The sequence below is a fragment of the Sus scrofa genome, chromosome 7 (assembly GCF_054392235.1).
Source record: "Sus scrofa isolate SSC_HxYL_T2T_F1_AM1 chromosome 7, Sscrofa_HxYL_maternal_Yorkshire_Landrace_v2.0, whole genome shotgun sequence".
Lineage (NCBI taxonomy): Eukaryota > Metazoa > Chordata > Mammalia > Artiodactyla > Suidae > Sus > Sus scrofa.
In genome coordinates, this window is record NC_139389.1 from 12,549,359 (window position 1) to 12,568,292 (window position 18,934).

The following is an 18,934-nucleotide window of genomic DNA, read 5'->3' on the forward strand; positions in this document are numbered from 1 at the left end:
AATTACCTGATGGCCTGTCCAAGGGCTTTAAGCATCTCTAATATGAAGTGCAACCTTGACAGGTTTTTTTTTTTTTTCAAAGATAACCTTTCCTCAGGGCCTCAGTTGCTCTGGAGCAGCTAGTGGGCGAAGGGGGGAGACGGAGAAGCACCCAGGCTCGAATGTGAGACAGGGCCACGCGCTCATTAGCATACCCGATTTGCATTCACTCCAGATGAGATTTCATCACTGCATCCTATTTATTCATTCCTTAATATAAATCTAAATTGCTCTCTTCAAATAGCAGAGAGCACTGTGCCTCAGTCAGGGGAAAGAAATGATCATCTCCCCTCCCCCACACCTGCCCTGGCTCGTCCCAGGACTCCAAGACAAGCCTCTGGCATGAGTGTTTTTGCATCGGGGCTCTGCGTGGAGGGAAATAGGGTAGCCCTCCACTGCCCGGGCACCGCGGGGACCTCTGCTAAGTCCTGCCCTAGCTGCCTTCAGAGTAGCCAAAGACAGCAAGTCACAGGGAGGAAACAGCCCACAACTACAATCATGTATCAATACCTGGAAAAGGTCCTCGGGAAATAGAGAATAAATTCTTTACCAAAGGGAAGCATTAAAATAGGGGCCGGGCCACACGTGACCTTTGGGAATGACGTTCAAACACATGGGCCACGCCAGGCACACGGGGGGCCACGGCAGTTTCTGAGCATTCGTTCCTGCCACAATCACCCCTTGTTCTGCTGGGGAAAGAGCCTGTCACCCTAGCGGCACTTTTTCTGAGAAAAAGTAATTTATGGTGCCTTTTCCCGTGAAGGGAAAATTGATGTCATCATCTAGAAGTGTATGTGTAGAAATGCCATTTCTAATTCTTTGTACTCTGGAATAAGGCACCTTTTTTTTTTTTTTTTTTTTTTTTTTTTTTTTTTTTTTCTCCTCTGTGTGTCTTTTTAAAATAGTGAAATATCTTAAATAAAATCTTTCATCGGCTGGCACGTATGCTAAAGGAAGGTCCCATAAGATCCGCTGCAGGAAAGCGTGCTAAAAAGAAAAAGCATCATTAATTACCTCTACGCTGAACTCCTCAATGTGCCTCCAACCAGGGCATATGTGACACATTGTATCCAGTCATTCTGTTTGCATGTGTCTAACCGCTATGATTTCAGCTATTTTCTAAAGAAAGAGTTCAAGTGTGGTCAGAGCTCAGAGGAATTTCGCTGTTTTTCAAGCATTACGACGGGAGTGCTTTTAGAGCTTCATGCTCGAGTTAAACATGAGCACTTAAAAATTAACTCCAACTTCTGGGCTCAGGGCTAGAAGCCAGTGACATCCCCGAGGGTCACCGAAGATGCTATGTGCTGCTAAGACTCGTCCTGGTGGGGTTGAAATGTCCTGGGCCCAAAGAAACAGAGACGGTCACTCCTGAAGCTGACTCCATCAGGGCACATGAACACACACCCAATATATCGTCTTTACCAGTAAGTCCTTTTCACTGGGAGGCTGAAACATTCCAGGCCCGGGACTGCCATCAACTTGATGATGAGAAATCCCAGCACTTCTCTGAGTCTCAGAGTCTCAATCAGTAAAACAAGGGCGTTAGCGGATTTCTGAAACCCTTCAGAGGCTCCCAGCCTCTGCTTCCAGGCTGCTGGGCTTTCCCTTTGCCAGCAGGGACTCAGCGTGTTAGGAAGGCTGTGCCTTTGACCCCGGAGGAATGTGACAACGGCCTTCCTTGCATTGTTCCCACAGTAACCAGAGCCAGCTGTGCAGGCCGTCCAGCCCAGTGAGGGCGCGGAATCGCGCACCACTGGGAACTCTGCTCGCAAGACTCAGCCTGCAATTTTCCCCCCTTCTTCAGGGCCCTTGTCTGCAGGTGGGCACATGCACTCCTGAGAACAAGACTGTCTGCAGTTGTTACTAAATAACATTTGGGGGTTTTTTGTTTGCTTTTTACCTTTTTCTTTTTTTTTTTATTAAAATATACTTGATTTACAATGTTGTGCCAATTACTGCTGTACAGCGAAGTAACTCAGTCATACATAGACATATATATATATGTATACACACTCTTTTTCTCATATTATCTTCCATCGTGTTCTATCCCAAGAGATTGGATGTAGTTCCCTGTGCTATACAGCAGGACCTCATTGTTTAATCATTCTTATTTTTCTTTAAAACCTTTTTTTATGAGAGTTGATTTACAATGGTCTGTCCATGTCTGCTGTATAGCAAAGTGACCCAGTTATACACATAAGTACATTCTTTTTCTCACATTATCCTCCATCATGTTCCATCACAAGTGATTGGATACAGTTCCCTGTGCTATACAGGGAACGATGAGGGTTTAAAGTCTGTTATGTTATCACAGCCATTTGGGACCCCCCCCCCCCAAAATCACAGCTAGAGGACCTTCGTGAGTCAATGCACCTATCTCGGGGGTGCTATAGGGCGGGCCATTGCCTACAATCTTAGCAGGTATGTGCCAAGCATCTCGGCATGTTCTGACACCAAGGAAAAGATCCTGGGATTCAAGTGAGAGTGAAACGCTCAGATGACTTTTGCATCTGCACATCTTGGGGTGAGCCAAGATGTGTAAACACGCACTTCTGAGCTGGACCAACAATGAAGGGTTTCCTTTTTGCCTGCAGCCTGCATCTGAGATACCAATAAGGGAGGATCACTGGAAAGCATTACCATTATTTTTAGCTTTTGTGAGGAGGGAGGAGTTTTTGAAAGGGCAAAATGGAAAGGAATTTAGGGCAAGGGTGGAGGGAGGAGAAACGATTAGGAAAAATAAGGACTTTCAGGAGAGATAAGCTGCTTCCTCCTCCTTTTTGAATGGATCGGCTAGGGCTTCAAGCATTGGGGGGAGGGGGTCGAGATATCTGGAGACAAAGGGGTGGCTGGAAGGAAATCATTTTTCTACGAGCATGGCAAATGTGCCCTTTCAGGCTGTGGGATTTTTCATCTTCCAAATGTAGCAGATGAGGACGCTCGCAGAGGCTTTCTTGGGAAAGAGTTTGATAATTCCTGCTGGATTTTAATGCTGCTTTAACGTTCATACATCTCCAAAGAAACACCCTCTTTGGATCTGCAGAGATCACGAATGTTCCAGATGAAAGGAGATGAAGGGATGCCTCTTAAACGACCTTCTAACTTTCAAAAAGCAAAATGGGGCCCAATGGCTTCTGGGGAGACCATTGTATAGGCCAAGAACAGAACATTTTGAGATTTCTTGTTGCCTCTCTCTCTCTGTAGTTTTATTATTTATTTATTTATTTAAGATACTTTTAGTAAAGTATCTCCTTCAAGAGCTGCAAAAGCCATGGCATGAAGTCCTTAATTCAGGCTGCCTGGTAATTGCTGGCACAAGTGCAAATGCCATGGAGTTGATAAGGACTCTTATGAGACACAAACCACTTCATCCCAACGTCTCTGCCAGCTACACTGAAGGCAAGCCTGCAAAATATTCAAGCGTTCAACCTGGTGGACTGACTGACACAGGCCCAGGCGCTAACAAGGGAACACTAGAATTAGTTTCCCACTTCCAAAATAGGCCCTGCAGAAGTTTGCGCTATAGGAGAAGAGTTGCTGTGTTTTGTTTAATGGCACTAAATCTGTGCCCATTTACATCACGAGCAGGTGGCACTCGGTAGCAAAGAAAGCCCTGAAAATATTCACATTTAGTGAATGCAGTCGTATGTATAATTAGTTGAGATTTATTTTAAAGTACTCTAATCCTTTGTACTCTTTTCTACAATTCAAACGGGTGAGGAACAGAGAGCAGATTTTGAATTTAGTATGAAAGCACAGCCATCGCACTATCTGTTAAAAAATGAAAAATGAGAAAGGTGTCAAAAAGCCCCTATTGATATATCTACTAGGATCAGACCGGAGGAAAGGGCTTGCTTGCTTTCTGAGGTGTTTGTGTTCCAGAGAAATAAGCAAGCTAAACAATAGCATACGGTAGGAGAGATGATGGGACAATCTAAAGGTACACGTTTTAGAAGCATACTTTTTTTTTCTTTCTGAAGTTGTTTTTTAATGGAAAATGTCAAACACACACAAGAGTCATTCACTAGGACCTGGGATATTCATTACCCAGCATCAATAGGCCTCAACTCATGGTCCGTCTTTTGTCTCCAAGCAAATCCCAGAAAAATCATTTAATCCCTAAACATTTCGGGATGAAGCATAGACTGTTTAAGCTCCCCGACGTCCCCGAGGGCCCTGAGAAGTCAAGGCCCTCGGGCCATGTGTCAGACAGCAACAGGCAAGGCTGGCACCCAGGTCTTCTCGCCCGAGGCCGAGTGGTCTCTCCACCAAGCCCCTCTGTCTCTCTTGCCCTTACACCCCCACCCCCACCTGTTTCAACTACCCTGGACTGCAATAATAAGGCAGAGAAAACAAGCATTCCATTGGTTGGGCATCAGGAATTCCCGAATTTCAGTCTCAGCTTTGCCATTTTTCTGAACCTTAACTGCCCCAACGGTGAGGGAGGGATATGAAATCGCCCCATACAATTCCTGATGACATAAAAAGAGTGGACTTGCAACTCACCACCGTTATCTGCAAGGTGTTTTCATGGAGTTTGGGAAAAGTTGCTAGAAGCCATGACAGCTTAGAAAACTACTGTGAGGTGAGGTCTCCTGTTAATAAGGTGGGGAGGGATGCCCAGAATTATTATGTAACTGTACCCTCAGAGCATTTCCATGACAAGGTTATTTATTTTTTCATATAAAAATCAGAACCAGGAGTTGCCGTCGTGGCGCAGTGGTTAACGAATCCGACTAGGAACCATGAGGTTGCGGGTTCGGTCCCTGCCCTTGCTCAGTGGGTTAACGATCCGGCGTTGCCGTGAGCTGTGGTGTAGGTTGCAGACGCGGCTCGGATCCCGCGTTGCTGTGGCTCTGGCGTAGGCCGGTGGCTACAGCTCCGATTCAACCCCTAGCCTGGGAACCTCCATATGCCGCGGAAGCGGCCCAAAGAAATAGAAAAAAGACCAAAAAAAAAAAAAAAAAAAATCAGAACCAACTATTTCAAAATGTCGAAATGGAAGTTTCTCTGAAAAACAAATGTTTCGTACAATATAAATCAACATTTCCCAAAGAGGAAAGAGGCACCCCCCACCCCCCACTGAGGCGGGGTGGCTAGAGAAGTTCCAGCAACTTTCAGAGAAAGAAAAGCCAAGGCCAAGCAACGTGAGAAGAAAAAAGCCTTTTTCTTCAGCATGGACTTGCCAAACCTCTAACCGAAGCCGACTTAACCATACAACAAACACCAAATATTCCCAAGAAACGGTCCAAGGCTGGAAATCTAACAGCCAAATACAAGGTTTTGAGTAAGTGGCTGAAATATACAGCTCAATTGCACTTTTTTTTTCCTTCTCAAGCACACATAAACGGACTTTACAGGAGGTAATGGGAGCGAAGTAATTACAACCTTTAAGAAACCCCATTCTAAGTCAACTCCAAATCTTGAGATTAGACTTCAAATGCACTTGCTTTCAAAAGCCAAACCACAGCAAAGCTTGTCATGTTTAATCTACACTGGCAACAAATGCATACCATGTGTAATCTCACCATAAAACCCAGACCGTGGGCTGAGTGTCCCAGAGAAACAGCTGGGTCTGGCGAAATGGCCCACCCGCCCGTATTAGTTTCCTGAGGCTGCCTGAACAAGCACAACAGGCTGGGGGGGCTTAAGCAACAGAAATTTCCGGTCTTACATTATGAAGGCTAGAGGTCCAAGATCAAAGTGTCAGCAGGCTTGGTTCCTTCTGAGATAAGCTGTGAGGAGGAAGATCTGGCTTTTGCCTGTCTCCTAGCTTCTGGTGGTTTGCAAGCCATCTTTGGCGTTCATTGGCTTTGGATAGTGTAGCTTCAATTGTAACATGGCATTCTGCAGCTTCTCTCTGTCGGTGTCCAAATTCCTTCTTTTTATAAGGACACCAGTCATTTGGGATTAGAGCCCATCACAATGACCTCATCTTAACCTGGTCATCTGCAAAGACCCGACATCCAAATGAGGCCACACTCACAGATACTGGGGGCTAGGACACTTCACTAGTGTTTTGGAGGGACGCTGCTCAACCCATCACACCACTTCCTCCCCATCACGCTTAAGAGAGGAAGTGTGGGAAGCTGAGCCCACTCCCACGGAGGCCCCTGTCGTCCCCGTAATATGCCCCCATTCCACAGGTTGCCCACACCCGGCCAACTGTCACTTAGCTTTGTCATGATGTCATGGCCTCTTTCCACTGCTTTCCCTCCTGCATCCATTCTCAGCTTTGGCCACGTGGCCCCCACGCAATCTGCATGTCAACTTGACCCCTTTCCACTCCGGGATAGGAGAGATATCAATCAGAGCCTCCTGCCAACTTTGCACCCCCTTCTACACATTCAGCATATCTCTGCTCCTCCTTTTTTTATCCCTTGCACATTCGGGGCAAGCCAAGAGGTATCTGAGAATCAGGATGTATTTTTGATTTCTTTCTTTAGTGTATAAGTATGAGGCCACAAAAGGAACCTTGAGGGCTTCTGTGGAATATGCTCTTTGTGGTACATATTGCTGCAAGCATGACAGTTGCCGAATACAACCATTCAATGACCCTAACAGATAGCAACACATCATTACTCATAATTTACAGAGGAGGAAAAAGAAGCTCCAAAAGGCTATGTAATTCAGTAACAGACACACGGCTAGTAATTCAGAACCAAAATATGGGCTCATCTCTCCTGATGTCAGCTTCAGCAGTTGTTATATAATACATAATATGACATCGTCTATATTAAATTACCAAGAAGGAGTGAAAAAAATTTTTCTTGACTTTAAGCAGTATGGGAGCAACAGTAAAGCAGTATGCCTATATTCCACATTTTGAAACATTTTTCAAAATGTTTGGATGTTAAGTTCTACATATCCTTATACAAAACAGGTGTGTTATTCTGAGACCCACTTTGCTGATGATAAATGAAGGTAGAGCTTATGTAATTTGCCTAAATGAACCAATGAGCTGACAGTGGAGCTGGGGTAAGAACTTCCGCAGTCTAACTCAAAAATTGGTGTGACCTCACAAGGAGGAAAATTCAATACAACTTCCTTAGAAAGGAAACATCAAGAAAGAAAATAATGTAGCTGAAGGATGAAAAGGAGAAAATCAGATATATTTCCATGCATTTTAGTGCAGGCGGAAGCCACACACATGTCTCCTGGTTATCAGGATGGATCCCTGTGCCATGAGAGAGGCCAGTCCAGAACCACCACTGTCCCTTAGAACAAGTACAAGGCTATTTTAGGCAATTCACATGAGACTTGTGGCCAGTAAAGGAGGAGATCTAGTCTTTCCAGCTCATCACAGGCCCCAGGATTCCTTTTGAGTTTTTACCACCTGAATTTAAGAGAGAAGGCTTCCAGAAGGGAGTGGGATTTGAGCTGATTCGAGGAGAATAGAGAGCTTTAGAAAAGAGAGGCAGCAGACATATGTGTCTTGATTTGGTCAACAGACCATTGTAGTTGGACGTGCATGGGGGGAGGGGCGTGGCCATGAGAGAGGAGGTGGAAAAAATGTGGAGGCCAATTACAGAGGGTCCCAAAGGCCTGTCTGAGTAAGTGGAGATGATTCTGCAAAATCTGAAGGGGCGTCAGAGGTTTGAAGCAGCTGAATGATAGCATCACAGGCCTTTTGTCTACTGCCTCTATGTGGGTGGCTCTTAAATCCACAAGTCTCGCCTTGACTTCTCTTCCAAGATCCAGATGTATTTTTCAGAACACCTGCTGGGCATCTCGGATGGCAATCCAGCAGGCACTTCCAACTGGACATGTTAGATCTATAGGGTCCCTTTCGGATCTAACAGTCTGCGATTCTAGTTAAAACTGACATTTCTTTTGGGGAGACTGAAAATAAACGAAAAACAGGGATGTCATATTCAAGAGGCAGAGCAAAAAGAGCAATGTCTTTCAGTTGAAAAAAAAAAAAAAGAGTTTATGTTAGTCACCTCTCTGGCTGTGCCCAGGCTCTTAGCTAGGTAATGCATTGGAGTGTGTATGAGAATGCGCCATGTGCATCTCTGGTGGGGTACCAAGGAGACAGAACTAAAGCATTTCTCCAAGGAGACACACTCTTGATGACAAGCCAGAAGGGGTTTCTTGCCACTCAAAGCTGCTTCTTTGTACCTGGAGAGGCTGGCTCTGGAAACAACAATCAAAGTACAGAAGAAGAATCCTGCCCTGCTAAATATTTCAAGCATTCCATGCTCCTAGACCCCAAACAACTCATGCTCATCTCTGACCAACTCACGCTATTTCTAAGGAGCATGTAGCTCCTGAAAATTCCGAGGAGGCTGTGTGGCCCCAAAGATGGTCAACGAACCTGAAAGGGGCCCCTTGATTAGCAGTAAATGTGTTTTCCTGGTAAACGTTCCCTCTGCTGCTATAAATGAAAGAACATTGTGAAAACCCTTCATTTAGCAGAGAGCAGAAGTGGCACCTTGATTCACACAGTGTAGTTTGAATAAGGTGCAGTTGATAAGGTAGAGACATTTCGCTTCTCTCTTCTGGACATGGCTGCCAAAAGCAAGAATTAAGAATGGACGTGGGCTGCCATTCCAGACTCCGAGTTTGTAAAAGATACTCCTCTTTTCCCCAAGCCTACCTCCATGGGCCCGCTTCCAACATTCACCTTGGCTCTGACAGAAACATGGTTATCACCACCCAGTCTTGGCCATTGGGACTGGTCAGACCACAGTCTTCTGGAGTGCTGTCACCTTGAGGCCTCCATACCTGCTGGTCCACGCCAGTGCTTTTCAACTCTTACGTTTCCCCAGCTACTCACAGGCAGTGCCTGGACCATACACTGAATTCTCACTGAGAGTAATCTGACCTGGGCTCTTTGGTCTAAGGGCGGGGCTGCTCCATGTATTCCAGAAGATGTTAATACTAAATCACTGAAACTCCAGACAGCAAAACGGCTTCCACGTCAGAAGCTGCTGTGGGCAACTGCACAGATAACCATGACTTGTAAATCTTTTCAAAGAGACTACTCAGCTTCCGCTTTCTTTACTGAGACACACAGTAAAGAAAAAGGATGGTTTGGTCCTGACAAGAGACCTGACCCTAGTGACTTTCATGATAGCAGCCAAGCATACAGTCCAAACACTGTACACCTCAAAGGCTGATTGGATAGACTTATTAAAAATCCATAATAAAACCCATCATATTCCGTTTTTTTCCTTATCAAAGCACTCATCCCTAAACCCTCCAAGCTCCATCCATACTGCTTTTCTCGTTTCAGAAACTCTCTGGATCTTCATGGCAGTATTCTCTGGCCTCTCAAGTCAGGTCCCCTCCTGGATGCTTCTGCCACGCCTCTATGTCCCTCTATGACTGCTTATCACAATGGACTGCAATTGACCAGTTCGTTTCTTTCTAATCTACTTTACTAAAATAACTAGAACCTAGCACCGGGGGTAGGGGCCGTTTTTCGTTTGCCCTGCTGTACTACCCTTCGTATTTGGCACATCATGGAATCCCAAGGAATACGAGTTGACTGACTGATCGAAAATGCCATCCATGCTTCTGAATCACAGCTGTTTATTCATCCAGTCCAAACAGAGGACTTTTACTCCATTTGGCACTAACCTTGGCCCTCGACGGTCTGCGGCCACCACCGTTACTGCTTTGGCCACCTTACCTAGGAGAGTCTCATCATCCCCAAATAAGACAGTGAGCTTGCTCTGCTTGAAGTCAATCAGGAGCTGAAAGGATTTAGAGCTTTCTCCTTTGAGTGCACCAGGAGGTTTGAAAGAACCTGAAAACAGGGAAAGCTTTGGAAAAGAGCATGGGCAAAGCCTAAAGCCTTGAAGGCTGGCAACGATTATCCCTCAGAACAATTATCCTCCCATTTCTGGGGGGAGAGGGCATCACTGTGATTGGTAATTTTCATGCAGTTCTAGGCGAGCGCCCTTTAAATAAGAAGACATCTTTTATGAGACAGATGCTTGCACAATAAATTATAAATAGATTAGGGTGAGCTTATGCCACAACACACAATCGTTTAAGATAATTTAATCGAGGGTCAAAAATAATTGGGGGGAAATGAGCAAATCCACAGGAGAATAATCTATGAATGATAAAATGAATGAATCGTGGAAAAGAGGATCCCGGCAAAACAACCGCTTTTGTTCAACTTCCATCAGGAAGTTTTCCCTGAAAACCTACTATGTGCTCGGCCCTGGGCAGGAGTTGAGGGGAATATGGAAGGGCTCTCTGCCATGGTCTGGAGCTCATTTCCTCCCTCTGGTCCCTAAACCCACCACCCTGATACTGCTGCCATGTTTCTAAAATGCAAATACAACAGGGCCCTCCAGGTTTCTGGCCACCACCATCATAACCATAATCCAACATGACAAACAGGACCCTACTCAGTGCCAGGGCGGACAGTCTCTCCTGTTCCTTTACCCACAACTCCCCACGCATAACCTGGGACTCAGCCATACCTACTTACTCAAACATCCAACCATGGGGTTTCGGCTTCGATCCCTGGCCTCGCTCAGTGGGTTAAGGATCCGGTGTTGCTGTGAGCTGTGGGGTAGGTCGCAGACGGGGCTTGGATCTGGCATTGCTGTGGCCCTGGCATAGGCCAGCAGCAAGAGCTCCGATTAGACCCCTAGCCTGGGAACCTCCATGTGCCACGGGTGCGGCCCTAAAAAGACAAAAAACAAAAAAACCAAAACCCAAACCCAAAACAACAAACACCCTGGCTTTAAGATTCCTTGACTCCTTTATGCCCATGCCTTTGAAAATGTGTTCTTTCCTACCTAGAAGCTCTTCCCTATTTCATCATGCCTGCCTAGTCTTCAGAACGCATCTTTCTGAGAAGTCTTTCCTATATGCACCTTCACCCCTGGTCCCAACATGATACTCCTTCAGGCGTTTCCCCAGAACCCTCTGCGTATTGGGGTCGTGGCACTCGATGCATGGAATTCCTTCCTTCCCTCTGCCCTTGCTTCCCCTGGTCCATCTCTCAACACTTATTGAGCAACTGCTCTCTCCCAGATCCCGTGCTGTGCTGGGTGCTTTGGGCACCACATCTCTTAACAAACCTACACGAAACTCTCGAACGACTTACAGGTGAGAAACTAAGCTCAGAAAGATTCAGGAACTTGGTCAAGGTCACACAGCAAGTGGCAGAGGTGGACTCTTCTGTTCCAAGCCCTGGCTCTTGCCTCCTCAACCTCCCACCTAACAAGAAGGTGAGAAGACTTGCCTAGGACGCTCGCCCAGAGCCCAGTAGTTCTTGGAACGTGAAAACGACACATGGGATTTTGACATGAGACCAGCAGGTGCAAGCGCAGATGTGCGTGTCCAAAATCAACCAAGTGGGCCCCCCCCAACCCCTTGCAGTCTGGGGGCTTCCCAAGGCTCTCTATTTCTTGCACGTCATAGAGATGATCTTGTAGTGGGTCCCAAACACCACCCAGATGCTTCTTTCTCTCTCAATGGAGTCCAACTCCTTTTGTTTTTAACCCCAACTGCCCCAACTCTGGATGTTAGATGTTTCCAACAAGCATCAAAGCCGCAATTGCTGCTGTCTTTTGTTTTGTTTTCTAGTTCTGCTAATGCGGGGGACAGTCTGTCCTCATATTCATTACTAGAGTAATGTCAGGTTCGGGGTTAGCCCAGACAATACCGCTTCGCAAAAAGATCAAAACACTCTTTTTAAGGCAACATCAAAAGGAATCAACATGTAAACATGTTTCCCCAGGCGTTCTTTTTCCCTTCAGTCTTTTCTCAACATTTGGAACTCTTTAGTAGTCTGTTTTGCTTCCCCGTGGTAAAATAGTTCACTCTTTCTTCTAAGCCTTTACGGGGACTCTATTACACATGCTGGTAATCAGTGTTTGGTGCCTTTCTTCTAGCAATAATACTTAGGAAGAAAAAACCCTAGAAACGTTTTGGTTTATCATATGGCTCGATGTGGGGGGACAGTGAGGAAACAGGTGCTTATTTTTACCTCTTCTTTCTATCCATTTTTCTTTCTCTTCTCCTTTCGCTTTTAGTAAATCCTCATGGTGCTACCTATTCCTCCAGCTTCGGAGTCTTTGCACTTGATTGGCAAAAGAAAAATAGCATGAGATTCAAGTATAATTGCTGCCTTCTTCCTCTGGAGCGTGGACGTCCCACTCAAGCTCCTGTCAATGCTGGTGAGGAAAATCAGTCTAGTGTTTTATCACTGCAGGAGCACCCACAGCGCATGCCTCATGTCCCTGCACACCATTCAGTGAGATCCAGCATTTCCAAAAGGCGTCCTGCTCATGATAAAGCCCTGCAAATGCCCGATGAACATTAAACATGCCCAACCCCAAGGCAGCCTCAATGTTCACGGGGAAACGTGGGAAGCGTTCCATTAAACTGAGGACCCATGGGAGGCTCTTCGCCACCATCGCTGTTATTTAACCCTGTTCTGGTGGAAGTAGCCGGCTTAATTAAATAAGAGAAAGAAACAAAGGGTCTTAAATTGGGAAAGAGGCAGTAAAATGATCATTATTTGCATACGCCCCGACTGCAAATCTGAGCGAGTCGGCGGGAACAATTGACGCAGATAATTAGAGAATTTTGCAAGGTAATTAACAAAAGTGATATGCAAAAGTCAACAGCCTTCCTAAGTGACAACCGGAAAGAAGATATCCCTTTTTTAAAAAAAAAAAACGGCAATAATGGGAATTCCCATTGTGGAGCAGTAGAAACAAACCCGACTCGTATCCATGAGGTTGCGGGTTCGATCCCTGGCCTCGCTCAGTGGGTTAAGGCTGTGGTGTAGGTCGAAGATTTAACTTGGGTCCCCTGTTGCTGTGGCTGTGGCCCCATTTCCCCTAACCTGGGAACTTCCATATGCCACAGGTGCAGCCCTGAAAAAAAAAATGACAATAACAATATAAAATGCCTAGAGATAAACAATGAGAAATACACAAGATCTAGGTAAAGAAAAAAATTCACACTATTGAACGACAGGCTATGACAACTGGAAAGCTCTACCCTGCTTGTCTCTGAAGAGGAAATCACTAATTCTTCCCAAATTAATCAATAAACTTGATATAATGTTCAGAAATACCACGTGCTGAAGTTCACATGGAAAAACAAATAGGCAGGACTAGCCATAAAAAATGGAGCAACAGGAGTTCCCTCGTGACTCAGCAGATTAAGGATCTGGCATTGTCACTGCTGTGGTGCGGGTTTGATCCCTGGCTTGGGAACTTCCGCATACCATGGGCACAGCCAAAACATTTAAAAAATCATGCAACATGAAATAAGGAAACACTAGCATACCAGATATTTAAAATATTATAAAGCTCTGGAAATTAAGTCAATATGCACTGGAACACAAACAGAAAGCAAGATCAATAGAAAAGGAATAGACCCAAATATATACTGAAAGAGAGTGCAGGACAGAGTTGGTGGTGCATTTTAGGAGGAGAAAGAAGGGCTTTCAATAATTGGATGGCCCCTTGGAAGAACTAAAGTCAGATCCCTAGTTCAGAGCCTACGCTAAAATAAATTCCAAAGAGAGCAACCAAAAAGTTAAATGTAAAAAATGAAAACATGAAAGTACTAGGATAAGTCTTGAAAACATGACGCAAAGTGGAAGAAGCCAGTCATATGGGACTACACATCATACGATTCCACTTACATGAAATGGACAGAACAGGCGAATCTATAGGGAAGGAAGGCAGATTAGTGGTTACCAAGGGCTGGGGTGGAGGGAATGGGAGTGATTGCTTGATGGGTATTGGATTTCTTTTTGGGGTGATGAAAATGTTCTGAAATTAGATTGTGGCGATGGTTGTACAATTCTATAAATACACTAAAACCACTACACGGCACACATTAAAAGCCTGAATTTTATGGTATATAAATTATATCTCATTAAAGCTATGATTTTAAAAGTCCTCAGGAAAAAAACACGAGACAATTTTTAAAATGGAATGTTTGAGTGGAGATGGCCTCAAGTATACCAAAAAGTTAAAAGCCCCTCCCCAAAAAAGGTCTGAGGAGGAAGACGACAAAATCTGACCAACAAATTATACAAGAATGAAGCCTACGAAGTCAAAATTAAATGGAAAAAATGAACAAATACAAAAGGATGACATTTTTGGAGCTACTTTGTGTTCCCCAAAATGAATTAGCTGGAAAAGACCAAAAACCCAGGAAGAAACGGGCAATGAAAGTCAGTGCACATTTCTCAGAAAAGAAAATAGGAATGGCATTGAAACATATGAAAAGACATTCAATCATCACCATAACAAGCAACACTCGTATTAAAGCCACGAAAAGACAGTAGTTTGCACTTCGTAGATTGGCAAAGATCATAACGTTTAATAACACTGTCTGTGGAGAAAAGGCACAGAGCCACACACAGCTGATGGGAGCATACATTAGCACAAATGCCAAATCGGAGGGCAATTTGGCAAGGTTTGCTAAAATTAAAACTGCACACGCCTTCTGATCCAACGATTCTACTGTATCCATTTCTCCTCCAGGGATCCTGGCTGACATGTAAAATGCTATTTATAGAAAGTAATTCCCTGGAGCATTGTGTATCGTATAAAATGATTAGAAACATGCAAAAAGCCCATCACTGTGGGGCTGAATAAATTATGACAAAACCATACAATGGAATACTATGTAGATACTAAAGAGAATAAGGCTGCTCCCTAGGTCCTAATGAGAAAGGTTTTCTAGGATACACGGTTAGGTGAAAAAAAGGTGGAAAACAGAAGAGTGTGTATGGTACAAACATTATGTTTGAAATGCAAATCAATACTACTATGAGGTACCACCTCGCACCTGTTAGAATGGCCGTCATTCACAAGTCAACAAATAAATGCTGGAGAGGGTGTGGAAAAAAGGGAACCCTCCTACACAGTTGGTGGGAATGTGAATTGGTACAACCACTATGGAAAACGTTATGGAGGTATCTCAGAAAACTAAATATAGAACTACCATATGACCCAGAAATCCCACTCCTGGAGCATATATCTGGACAAAACTTCCATTGAAAAAGATACATGTGCCCCCAAGTTCACTGCAGCACTATTCGCAATAGCCAAGGCATGGAAACAACCTAAATGTCCATCGAGAGATGGATTAAGAAGATGAGGTATATATACACAATGGAGTACTACTCAGCCATAAAAAAGAACAAAATAATGCCCTTCATAGCAACATGGATGGGATGAGAGATTCTCATACTAAGTGAAGTAAGTCAGAAAGAGAAAGACAAATACCAAATGATATTACTTATATCTGGAATCTAATATATGGCAAAAATGAACCTTGCTGCAAGAAAAGAAACAAACTCATGGACTTGGAGAACAGACTTGTGGTTGCTAAGGGGGAGGAGGAGGGAGTAGGAGGGACTGGGAGTCTGGGATTAACAGATGCAAACTATTGTATTTGGAGTGGATAAGCACTGCTGCTGTATAGTCACTTGTGATGGAACATGACGGAGGATAATGTGAGAAAAAGAATGTAAATATCTATATGCATGTATGTATGAATCTGGGTTACTTTGCTGTACAGCAGAAATTTACAGAAGGGTGTAAGTCAACTCTAATAGAAAAAATAAAAACCTAAACAAAAAAACCCCATGTTTTTACGCCTGTGTTTTTTATTATAACATATCCCTATTTTTATATTTTATTGATATATTTTTATATTTTATTGATATTTTATAGTTTATGTTTTATAGTTATAAAATATCCCTAGAGAGATCCACAAGAAAACGGTAATGGAGCTTACCACCAGGACTGAATCTGGGTGGCTTAGGAACAGAAATAAGAGACATTTTTCCATGTACGTCTTATTGGACCCTTTTGCACTCATAACGATTTAAAACAAATTAGCTAATTCTTTCAATCAAAAGAAAGAAAAGAGAAACAAATATGACAGGAATACTGAAATATGAAGCGAATAAAATATGCTGTCTGATTCTGGATGGCTTGTTGGTTTTTTTTTTTTAAATGGTCGTACTTGCAGCACATGGAAGTTCTCATGCCAGGGACTAAAGCTGAGCCACAGCTGTGACCTACGCTGTGGGGCCCTTTAACCCACTGTGCCCGGTGGGCAACTGAACCTGTGTCTCTGCAGCGACCTGAGCGGCTGCAGTCAGATTCTTAACGCACTGTCCCACGGTGGGAACGCCTCTTTTGGGTCATTTTTAATAAAGTCGATCTAAGAAATAAATTAAGGAGTTTGTGGGTTAATGCTCCAGCTTGTCTCTGTGCAGGCACTGGTTCAATCCCTGGCGCGGTGGGTTAAAGGATCTGGAGTTGCTGCAGCTGTGGCATAGGCCATGGATGCGGCTCAGTTTTGATCCCTGGCTGGGGAACTTCCACATGCTGTGGGTGCGGCAAAAAAAAAGGAGGAAAAAAAAAAAAGAAATTAATAACATTAAAAAAATCCCTCACAAGGGATCACCCAAGAGACTGACTGAACTTCGGCAAAACAGATGCATTCAACTAAGTGTCCTATATCAGGGCCTTTGAGAAAGACACCCCCCTGTCCACGAGCGCCCCCCCACCCCGAGTGGGCAGGGCTACCTCCAAGACCACATGGCTGATTCAGTCCTCACAGCTCATTTAAACTTGGCCTCTGCTGCAGCCTGAGACGTGCCAGCTAGACAGGTTCCTTGAGATTTATCGGCAGGACACAAAGACCAATTTCGTCTATTTGTACTCACTGAATTGTTAGGTCTCCCATTGGCCATCAGTTGAATTTAGAACAAAATAGTTATAAAAACGTCCAGACAAGCACTACAGTGAATTCATCAAACATCCCCTTAAGTGCTTGTTCTATAGGGGGTGGAGGGGAGGAGGCACAAAGATGAAAGCGTGGAGACCTAGCTGCACCGCCCAGCTCCGCTTCAACTCCTCTTTAAAGGAATCCTGGGTGCTCAGGCAGAACAGCCTGGTCCGTGGTGATGGGTCAGCAAAAAACACAGGATCCTGGACTCAAAGCCAACGTTTCATGTCCACCCTTTCACAGAGATTACAGCACATCCATATATTTTTAACCTCTCTGGTCAAGCAGAACTTTCTGGATTGCTTTGAAGACCCACATCTACGACAGCAAAAAAAAGCTGGCAAGGCTCACCCCACCCCCCCAGCTTTATGACTTTCCTAAACCATTGCAGCCCGTTTTCCAACGTCCATCTGATGGGATGGAGGGCAGGGGTGGCTGAAATGCACAGGTCACCCCCAACTTCAGTCAAAAACGTCCACTGCCCCTTTGGTAGATGAGAAAAATAACACCTTTCAGGTTCCCTTCTCCTGTGTTCACGGAGGGGAGAGCAGGAGTGAGCAATCGGTGTGGCTTGTACACAGCTTAGAGCAACTGAAAAATCAAATTAAAAGAATTTTTGGAAATGGTCTATAACCCTCAGGCTCCCCACGCAGCTGGCCTTCAGAAACCTGAATCCTCAATGGCAGGCTTCCCTGGCACAGAGTTCAAGCGATACCAGAGATCAGATCACCTGTACGTCTAAGACTGCAGACCGGGTCCACGCACAGCATGGGCAAAGGCCAGAGGTGAAGATGGCATGGCAGGGCCCCCGGAGATTTTCAAAAAGCAGGAGGAATACGTGTTCCTCCATAGAAAGGGGGAGTCGTGGCAAGTCCTGAAGAGACAGAGAAAGTTTGGAATGAGTCCCCCTGGGAAATGTGACAGGGCATCTGCTGGAGAAGAAGCCACGAGGACCCATCGCAGACTGAAGAGCAAGACTTGACATCAGGATGGATATGCTGGGTTCGGGGACTGCTGCGCAGCTGTGTCAGGGGTGGGGGGTCACCCAGGGTTGGTGGCTGGAAGGGACTGTGTGACACTCAGCTATTGTGAGAGCACAGTGAAACTTACAAACCATGAGACCTGCGCTGGGGAGGAAGACAGGGTGGTGACCGGGTTCCACGGGAGGGAGGGAAAGCAGGGGGCCCATAGGTCATGACCAGAAGGGAATTGCTGAGTCTGAGATTTCAAGATTCACAAAGGCCCAAAGAATATTGGTTCAAGGTGATACACAGGTTGTAGGTGTGGCTGGACTTGCCGGGGGCTCAAGTGAAGGAGGGATCAAGTCTTAAGGTGAGTGGCTGGTGGGAGTCAGACTGACCTGACAGCAGGCAGCACCAGCCTTTGAAGATGCCCCCTCACTCCAACAGACAGGGGAATAAATCATAATTTTTTTTGCTTTTTAGGGCTGCCCTCAAGGAAGTTCCCAAGCCAGGGGTCAAATTGGAGCGATAGCTGCCAGCTTACAAACAAAGCTGCAGCAACTCAGGATCCAAGCCACATCTGCGACCTACAGCACAGCTCATGGCAATGCTGGATCCTTAACCCACTGATCGAGGCCAGGGATCGAACCCGCCACCTCATGGATGCTAGTCGGATTCGTTTCTACTGCGCCACACCAGGAACTCTTAATCATAATCGTTTTGTCAGAGGGACACAAATGCTTGCTCCAGGGCCAAAGGCATGTGATGAAGAGTCTTTAGACCACATTCCTTAAGTTTCAGGATCAGAGAAAAGCTCATAAAGCAAAGAAAATTCTCTAAGAGATGAACAGGTGCATGACCTGCGTTAATATTATCAGGAGGGAGGCAACAGACAGCGCTGTGATTAAGTGTAAAACAGATGTGAGTCCAACCCCAGGGCCTCCAACTGCCCAGTGGAAGTGACTTCAGGCTTCAGGAGCTTCTTGAAGCCACAACCACCACGTGAGTAAAGGGACGATTCTCTCAGAAATGCTGTTCAGATACGATGCTTAGAAGAGGGTCTGAGGGTGGGTGATTCGCAGACGTTAATTGATACTCTTACTCTTCCATAACTACATGCTCGAGGAAAGTTATTTTTAGGAGAGTGAGACAGGTAAGAAAAGTGGAGAAACAAGAGTGAGGCAAAC

General features: G+C 45.0%; 1 protein-coding gene across 1 annotated transcript in view; it reads right to left on the bottom strand.

Annotated features, from left to right (window-relative positions):
* ATXN1 (ataxin 1) overlaps nt 1–18,934 on the bottom strand; it is a 417,087-nt gene that overhangs the window by 217,264 nt on the left and 180,889 nt on the right. The gene's annotated exons all lie outside the window — the stretch shown is intronic.